This window comes from Lithobates pipiens, unplaced genomic scaffold (genome assembly GCF_037356315.1).
Source record: "Lithobates pipiens isolate NorthernLeopardFrog02 unplaced genomic scaffold, aLitPip1_a1.2 Scaffold_28, whole genome shotgun sequence".
NCBI classification, from domain to species: Eukaryota; Metazoa; Chordata; class Amphibia; order Anura; family Ranidae; genus Lithobates; species Lithobates pipiens.
The window spans coordinates 84,913,803-84,921,800 of record NW_027507789.1 but is presented as its reverse complement, the minus strand read 5'-3'; the positions used below and the strand labels follow the sequence as shown (position 1 = coordinate 84,921,800).

At 48.9% G+C, this 7,998-nt stretch overlaps 1 protein-coding gene across 4 annotated transcripts in view; it reads left to right on the top strand.

Moving 5' to 3' along the window:
- Positions 1-236: 236 nt before the first annotated feature.
- Positions 237-7,998, top strand: part of COASY (Coenzyme A synthase) — a 639,852-nt gene continuing 632,090 nt past the window's right edge. For 2 of the 4 annotated variants that reach the window (XM_077459443.1, XM_077459446.1), the window contains exon 1: positions 237-386. The gene's annotated coding sequence lies outside the window, so the exon portion shown is untranslated. The remainder of the gene's footprint in view (positions 387-7,998) is intronic. The other 2 variants (XM_077459444.1, XM_077459445.1) reach the window with 2 other exon arrangements.

The following is a 7,998-nucleotide window of genomic DNA, read 5'->3' as shown; positions in this document are numbered from 1 at the left end:
GGTAAAACAGGTTAATTTGGCCGAACAAATTATAATAATCTTAGCTTCAAGAAAAATCTTATTATCAGGTTTAAACTGACACTCCACATTAGGGTCGCAAACTATAACTCTGGCAACTACTTTCTGTAAAGCAGCACCTCTAGAAAGAGAACATTTCCTTTTAAAGCGGCCATTGGTTTGTAGCAATATCCTCCAGAAAATGGCCGATTTTAGACGGACGGAACCTTCCAAAGTGCGCGGTCTCTATTGTGTACGGGCATGCGCTTTCTGACTGAAATCCGTGGCGCAAATGAGCAATGAGCAGCAAGGAGGTGGTTCAGTAGGGTAAGGGGCACCTGGTCCTTTTCCCTGATCGGGGCTGTTGGCGGGATAAACTGATACTAGAGGTAATTATTGGCGACGTGGTGTATTTATTTGTATTCACATTCCACTGGGTCTATTATAGGTCATTCGTATTGGTGTGATTATATGTGAGCATTTGAAACCATCTTTGTGTATGTGTTATACTAAATTACTATATATAGATATGCTTTAAAGAGAAAGTAAACCCTGATGAGTTTACTTCCTCTTTCATTCCCTGCAAAGGCAAAGCATAATGGACTACTATGCATCGCATAGTAGTCCATTATGTGTCACTTACCAGACACAGGAGCCAGCGAAGTCGCCGCTGTTCCTTGTAGTCCGCCGCATCCATCTTGTTGGTGGGGTCTCGCAGCTCCGCCGCTGTCATTCGGCGAAGCCGCGATGACTTCACTCCCGCGCATGCGAGCCGACACGCGCGGCAGCTCCGTCGTTGAGAATGCCACGCTCATTGTGCCTGCGTGCCGCTGTCTCTGACGCATGCGCCGTAGACAGCAGTGCCTGTTTTCGGGCAAATATCTCCTAAACCATACAGGTTTAGGAGATATTTTTTGGACCTACAGGTAAGCCTTAATCTAGGCTTACCTGTAGGTCAAAGTGGTTTGTAAGGGTTTACAACCACTTTAATGCTGAATTCCAGGTACGGACCAATGGATGTGTACAGCTTTCATACGTCGGGGGGCTGTGAATGTGGAGAACTGGGTAATTGCTGCTACTATAGCAATTGTTACAGTCTTTTGGGTTGGCTGATGCTCTGCTGCATATTTACCCTAGGGTAACCTGCTTAGCGCAGCTGCCATTTAACCACTTGACAACTGGGCACTTAAACACCCCTCATGACCAGACCAATTTTCAGCTTTCGGTGCTCTCACACTTTGAATGACAATTACTCAGTCATGTAACACTGTACCCAAATGAATTTTTTTGTCCTTCCCCCCCCCCCCCCCCCCCCCACAGATAGAGCTTTCTTTTGGTGGTATTTGATCACCTCTGGGTTTTTTATTTTTTGCGCTATAAATGAAAAAAGACAGAAAATGTTGAAAAAAAACGAATTTTTCTTTGTTTCTGTGATAAAATTTTGCAATTTTTTTTTTTTTTTCAGGAATTTTGGCCACAATTTTTACTGCTAGATATCTTTGGTAAAAATAACCCAAATTGGTGGATATTATTTGGTCTTTGTGAAAGTTAGAGAGTCTACAAGCTGTGGTGCAAATCATACAAAATTGATCACATCTGATGTACTGGTGGCCAGTCTCATTTCTTGTGACCTGAACAAGCCAGGAAAGTACAACTACCCCCCCCCCCCCCCCACAAGTGACCCCTTTTTTTTTTTTTTTTTTTTTTTTTTAGACATTCCAAGGTATTTATTAAGAAGAATGAGCTTTTTGGTGTTGTAGTTTTTTTCCCCACAATTCTTTGCAAAATTAAGATTTTTTTTATTTTATTTTTTTTTCACAAAATTGTCATTGTAATGGGTTATTTCTCTCACGTGACTTGTGTATACCACAAATAATGCCCCAAAATAAATTCTGCTACTCCTCCTGAGTATTACGATACCACATGTGTGGGACTTTTCCACAGCCTGGCCACTTAGAGAGACCCAACATGCAGGGAGCGCCATCACGTGTTCTAGGAGCATAAATTACAAATCTAACTTGTTGACTACCTATTTAAACTTTTGAAGTCCCTGGAGCACCAGGACAATGAAACTGACGTGGCAGTGGTGATACGTGACCCTGATGACAGATGGCACTAATACGTGACCCTGATGACAGATGGCACTAATACGTGACCCTGATGACAGATGGCACTAATACGTGACCCTGATGACAGATGGCACTAATACGTGACCCTGATGACAGGTGGCACTAATACGTGACCCTGATGACAGGTGGCACTAATACGTGACCCTGATGACAGGTGGCACTAATACGTGACCCTGATGACAGGTGGCACTAATACGTGACCCTGATGACAGGTGGCACTAATACGTGACCCTGATGACAGGTGGCACTAATACGTGACCCTGATGACAGGTGGCACTAATACGTGACCCTGATGACAGGTGGCACTAATACGTGACCCTGATGACAGGTGGCACTAATACGTGACCCCGATGACAGGTGGCACGTGGCACTGATGACACGGGGTACATGGGTACACTGATGTGGCACTGATCACAGATGTCATTATATGTGGCACTAGGGACAGATGGCACTGACAGGTGGCATTGGGGCAAATGGAGCTGGGGACAGATGGCACTTGACAGGTGGCGCACTGGGGACAGATGGCACTGGCACACTGGGGACAGATGGCAATGACAGGTGGCACTGGCACACTGGGGACAGATGGCATACTGGGGACATTACTTGCTGCTGCAGCTGTTCATCTCTTCCCTCCTCACACGCTGTCTGTGTGAGGAGGGAGAGCGGCGCTGACAGATGATCTCATGTTTACATATGAGATCATCTCTCATTGGGCACGCCGATCGCGCTGTAAACGGCTGCTGTGATTGGCCGTTTACAGCGATCTGTGACTGGCTGTGTCCGGGGGACACGGCCAGCACAGAACTTCCCCAATGCGCGCTCCCGGGAGTGCGCATTGCGGAAGTAAGCAGGAGGACGTCCAGGGACGGCTTCCCGGTGTCTTGTCATATAACGTCCTCCATCCGATAGTGTCCGCTGCGTACTGCGCATGCGCAGTACACAGTAACACTGATTCCGAAAATTGACGAGGATGAACGGCACCTGCACTGTGAGTCCAGGTTCTAGCCCCACCATCCAAGTGGACATAGAGTAGGAATAAATAGAGCCGAGAGCAGCGAGGCCGAGCCCGAAGTGTGGCGAGCGAAGCTCGCCCACGAGGGCCCCTCTAATATTCACAACCCTACGTCTGCTTGGATGGTGGGGCTACCACCTCCACTCATGGCGCAGGCGCCGTTCAGCTTCGGAGATTTTCCGAAGCTCCGTACTGCGCATGTGCAGTACGGGGCGGACACTATTTGATGGCCGGACACTATACGGCAGAACACCGGCAATTGGCGTCCGCTCTGCAGCCGTCTTTCGGCTATAGAGCGGACGCCTAGTGGTTAAAGCGTCCCTTGTATTTTTGTCAACTAATTCAAAGCATTCTCTGATTGGATGAGCTGGAGAAGCAGGGAGGTGACATTACAGGTCCAATCAGCAAATGCTTTGCATGAACTGAGGAAATGCTATGTGTTGCTGAATAATGTGCTAAATAAAAGGTGACGCCCTGTGGTTATTATGTAGCATGGGAGTTTGAAGACTAAGGGAATCACTGTAGTAGTAGTGGCTACTACAGCGATTCCCAACTGTATGGAATATACTAGATCAGTAAACTCCAGACCTGGATTTCAGCTTTAACCCTCTTACTGCCAGAGCTGGTTTTTCATTCTTATTTAAATGTTTAGAAAATAATTTTAGGCTCCATGCACACTGGCTTAAAGGGGTTGTAAACCCTCTCTCTGTTATTTAACCACTTCAGCCCCGGAAGGATTTATTCTCCCCCCCCCCCCCCCTCCTGACCAGAGCACTTTTTGCGATTCGACACTGCATCACTTTAACTGACAATTGTGCGGTAATGCGATATTACACCAAAATTGATGTACAGGTATGCCCATTTGCCCACTGCTGCCATTGTGCAATGTATATCGCCATACAGCGGTCAGCAAGTGCTTAAAAAAAAGTCACACTTGCCTCCACTGTGCAGTTCATTTTGCACAGAGTGGCCCTGTCCTCTTCTGGGGTCCCTCAGTGGCACTGGTGGTGGTGATGCCGAAAAGGTTTCAGGGATTCTACTCCAATCTTTTTGTAGTCCCAAAGAAGGAAGGGGTCCGTCTGGTCCTGGATGTCAAGGCCCTCAACAGCTTTGTGAAAGTACAAAGGTTCAGGATGGAATCAGTTCGCTCAGTGCTCGCTGCACTCCATCGGGGGGATTTTCTGTCATCCCTGGACATCAAGGACGCATACTTGCATGTCCCCATATGCATAAAGCATCAGAGGTTTCTGTGATTTGCGGTTGGGGACAAGCGCTACCAATTGGTAGCTCTCCCTTTTTGGCCTGGCATCGACACCGAGGGTCTTCACCAAGCTGCTAGCCCCCAATTCCGGCTTTAAGGCAGCGAGGGATCGCAATCTTCCAAAGACTACCTCTTCTTTTTTAGAGCAGCTTCCGCCCCAGAATTAACTGAGGATGTGGCAATCACCATGCAAACTCTTCAGGAGTTTGGGTACTGAACCTTCAGAAGTCTGGACTCCTCAGAGGTGAGTCTTTCTCCCTTCGGACAAGCTGCAGACTCTTCAAGCTGCGGTGAAGTTGTTGGTGTCCCGCAGGTGGTTGTCGCTGCACTTTTGCAATGCGAGTCCTGGGTCTCATGGTAGCCACCTTCGAGGTGGTACTGTATGCCAGGGCTCGACAAACCCCGGGCGCCTGGTCGCATTTGCGCCTAGAATTCGTGTCCTGGCGACTGGGGCAACGCTGCTGGGGTATCCCGTCTCCATTTGGACCCCGAACTCCGCCGCGCAATTGCATCAGGCCGCGCCGGCCAGTAATTGAGGCCGCGGCTTTGCGGCCTTCTAAAATCTTTCGGTAGTCTGGCGCCATCTTGTGGTGGATGTAGAAATTACACCCTATTCCAATAATGCTAATTCCTAATGGAGTGAAGCTCCCCTGCCTGTTTTTCACTGCCCGCCCATTTCCTTCCCAAAGTGAAGAGAAGGAAGTGATTGTGGGCGTCATCTGGCGCCTTTTGCCCAACGGTGAGTGTGGTGGCTGGTAAATGGCTTCTCATTATATTATATATATATATATTATTTATTTAATTGTGTGTGTGTGTGTGTGTGTGTGTGTGTGTGTGTGTGTGTGTGTGTGTGTGTGTGTATATATATATATATATATATATATATATATATATAATTTTTTTTTTTTTGTAAAAAGTTAAAAAAAAATAAAAAATTATTTTAATTAAGGAAAAAAAAAGGGGGGGGGGGGCTGCGGCGCTATCTTCCCCTCACTCGTCTCCATGTCAGGCCAGGGACAGGTCCGGATCGCCGTTACCGACCTGGCTCCTAACTTTTTAAGCTGGCTCCTAGATTCCACACTCGAGTCTTGCAAAAGGAGATCCTGTCCAAATGGGTTAAATATCCCTTGTCACTGGATTGTCAAATTTGTGTGAGCCAGCTAGTCAGGGATTCCCTGCTCTGGTGGCTGAGGTCTCCGGCCCTTTGGTGCGGGAAGTTTGTTCGTTCCTCTTCATTGGACGGTGATCACAAGGGACGCCAGCCTGACCGGTTGGGGGGGGGGGTTGTTTGGGGGGTACAGTCGGCCCAGGGTCACTGGACGCAGGAAGAATCCCGCCTGCTGATCCATGTGATGGAACAATCGGGCGATCAGGCGGTACCTCTCCACATGGTGACCGAGGCTGCAGGGGCGTCCGGTCAGGATCCAGTCGGACAACGCCATGGTGGTGATGTATGTCAATCATCAAGGAGGAACAAGGAGCTCGGCTGCAGCACTGGAGGTCGCTCACATCCTGCGGTGGGCAGAGCAGCTCGTGCCGGCTTTGTTGGCCATGCACATTCCCGGCGTAGAAAACTAGCAAGCGGACTAAAGTTGTCAGATGCTGGATCAAGGGAAATGGTCACTGCATCCGGATGTATTTTGCCTAATGTGGAGCACACCAGATGGTGGATCTCCTGGCCTCTTGACTCAGTCGGAAGGTGCAGAGGCTTGTGGCCAGGTCAAAAGATCCCTTGGCGGACGCAGGAGACTTGGTGGCTCCATGAAGGCATAAATCAGCTGATAATGGCACCCCCCCACTCAAACTTCTACCACATCTGGAAGCCGAGGGGATTCCGAGGTTTCCAGTGATTCTTATTGGCCTTGGTGTCCGTGGTATGCTGACATAGTACGTATGGTGGCAGATGTTCCTTGGTGGCTGCCGATGTGAGAGGACCTTCTGTCGCATGGTCCAATACTTCATCCTGCTTTACCATCACTGGCTTTAACTGTATGACTGTTGAAAGCCAGGTGCTAAGGGACTGAGGTCTGTCGGATTCAGTAATCTCCACTATGTTGAGGGCACGGAAGTCATCTTCTCGGAAGATTTATCATTGTACGTGAGGTGGCATCCGTGCACATACTCAGTTTCCAGGATTCTGCTGTTTTTTGCAGCGAGGAGTGGATCAGAAACTTGCCTTAAGCACCATTAAGGGGCAGATATCGGCTTTGGCTGTCTATTTTATTTATTTTTCAGCAACCCTTGGCCACTTATTCATTGGTGAGTACGTTTGTTCAGGGGGTTCAACATGTGGCCCCTCCGGTTCAACCACCGCTACCTCTGTTGGATTTGAACCTGCTGCTCTTGGTTCTTCAGAAACCGCCGTTTGAAAACATTAAGGAGATTCCCTTATTGACACACTCTCAAAGTAGTCTTTCTAGTGGCTATTACATCTGCCAGGAGGGTTTCTGAGTTGGCGGCCTTGGCATACAAATCTCCCTACTTGGTCCTCCATAAGGATAAGGCGGTGCTGCGCCCGCAGCCTTCATTTCTTTCAGAGGTTGTTTTGGCTTTTCATCTAAATGAGGACATTGTGCTTCTGTCCTTTATGTGCTCGGCCGTCACACCCCAAAGAGGTTGCTTTGCATTCCTTGGACATGGTCCAGGCTCTGCGGGTGTTTGTCTGCTACAGCCCCTTTCTGGAGGTCGGACTCGCTGTTTGTATCAGTGTTTTTCCGACATCAAGCATCTGTTTCTCAGGTGTTTAAGGCGGTGACCTGGTCGTCCATTCATACTTTCACTAAATTTTTTACAAGGTTGACGTGAGCGCATTTTCAGATGCTTGCTTCATCCGCAAGGTTTGGCGGCTGTTTAAGGTTGCAACTCCTCCGTTGAGGAGCTCTGGTTGTTATGGGTGGAGTTTAGAGCTGCAACTAACGATTAATTTGTCTGTCGACTAATCTATCGATTATTTCTTCGATTAGTCAACGACTATCCGATTATTTTTTTTTTATTTTTTAATGAATCTAGTGTTTTTTTTTTGTTTTTTTTTTTTGATTAGCTAATTCATCCTTTGGATAACCTTGAGAGTATTGTATGGCAGAGTATTGGCGGGCATTGCATTGCAGGGCAGAGTATTGGCGGGCATTGCAGGGCAGGGCATTGCAGGGCAGGGCATTGCAGGGCAGGGCATTGCAGGGCAGAGCATTGCAGGGCAGAGCATGGCAGGGCAGGGCATGGCAGAGTATTGGCGGGCAGGGCATTGCAGGGCAGAGTATAGCATAGCATAGTAGAGTATAGTATTGCAGGGCAGGGCAGGGCATGGCAGGGCAGAGCATGGCAGGGCAGGGTATGGCAGGGCAGGGTATGGCAGGGCAGGGTATGGCAGGGCAGGGTATGGCAGGGCAGGGTATGGCAGGGCAGGGTATGGCAGGGCAGGGTATGGCAGGGCAGGGTATGGCAGGGCAGGGTATGGCAGGGCAGGGTATGGCAGGGCAGGGTATGGCAGGGCAGGGTATGGCAGGGCAGGGTATGGCAGGGTAGGGTATGGCAGGGTAGGGTATGGCAGGGTATAGCATGGCAGGGCAGAGCATGGCATGGCAGGGCAGAGCATGGCATGG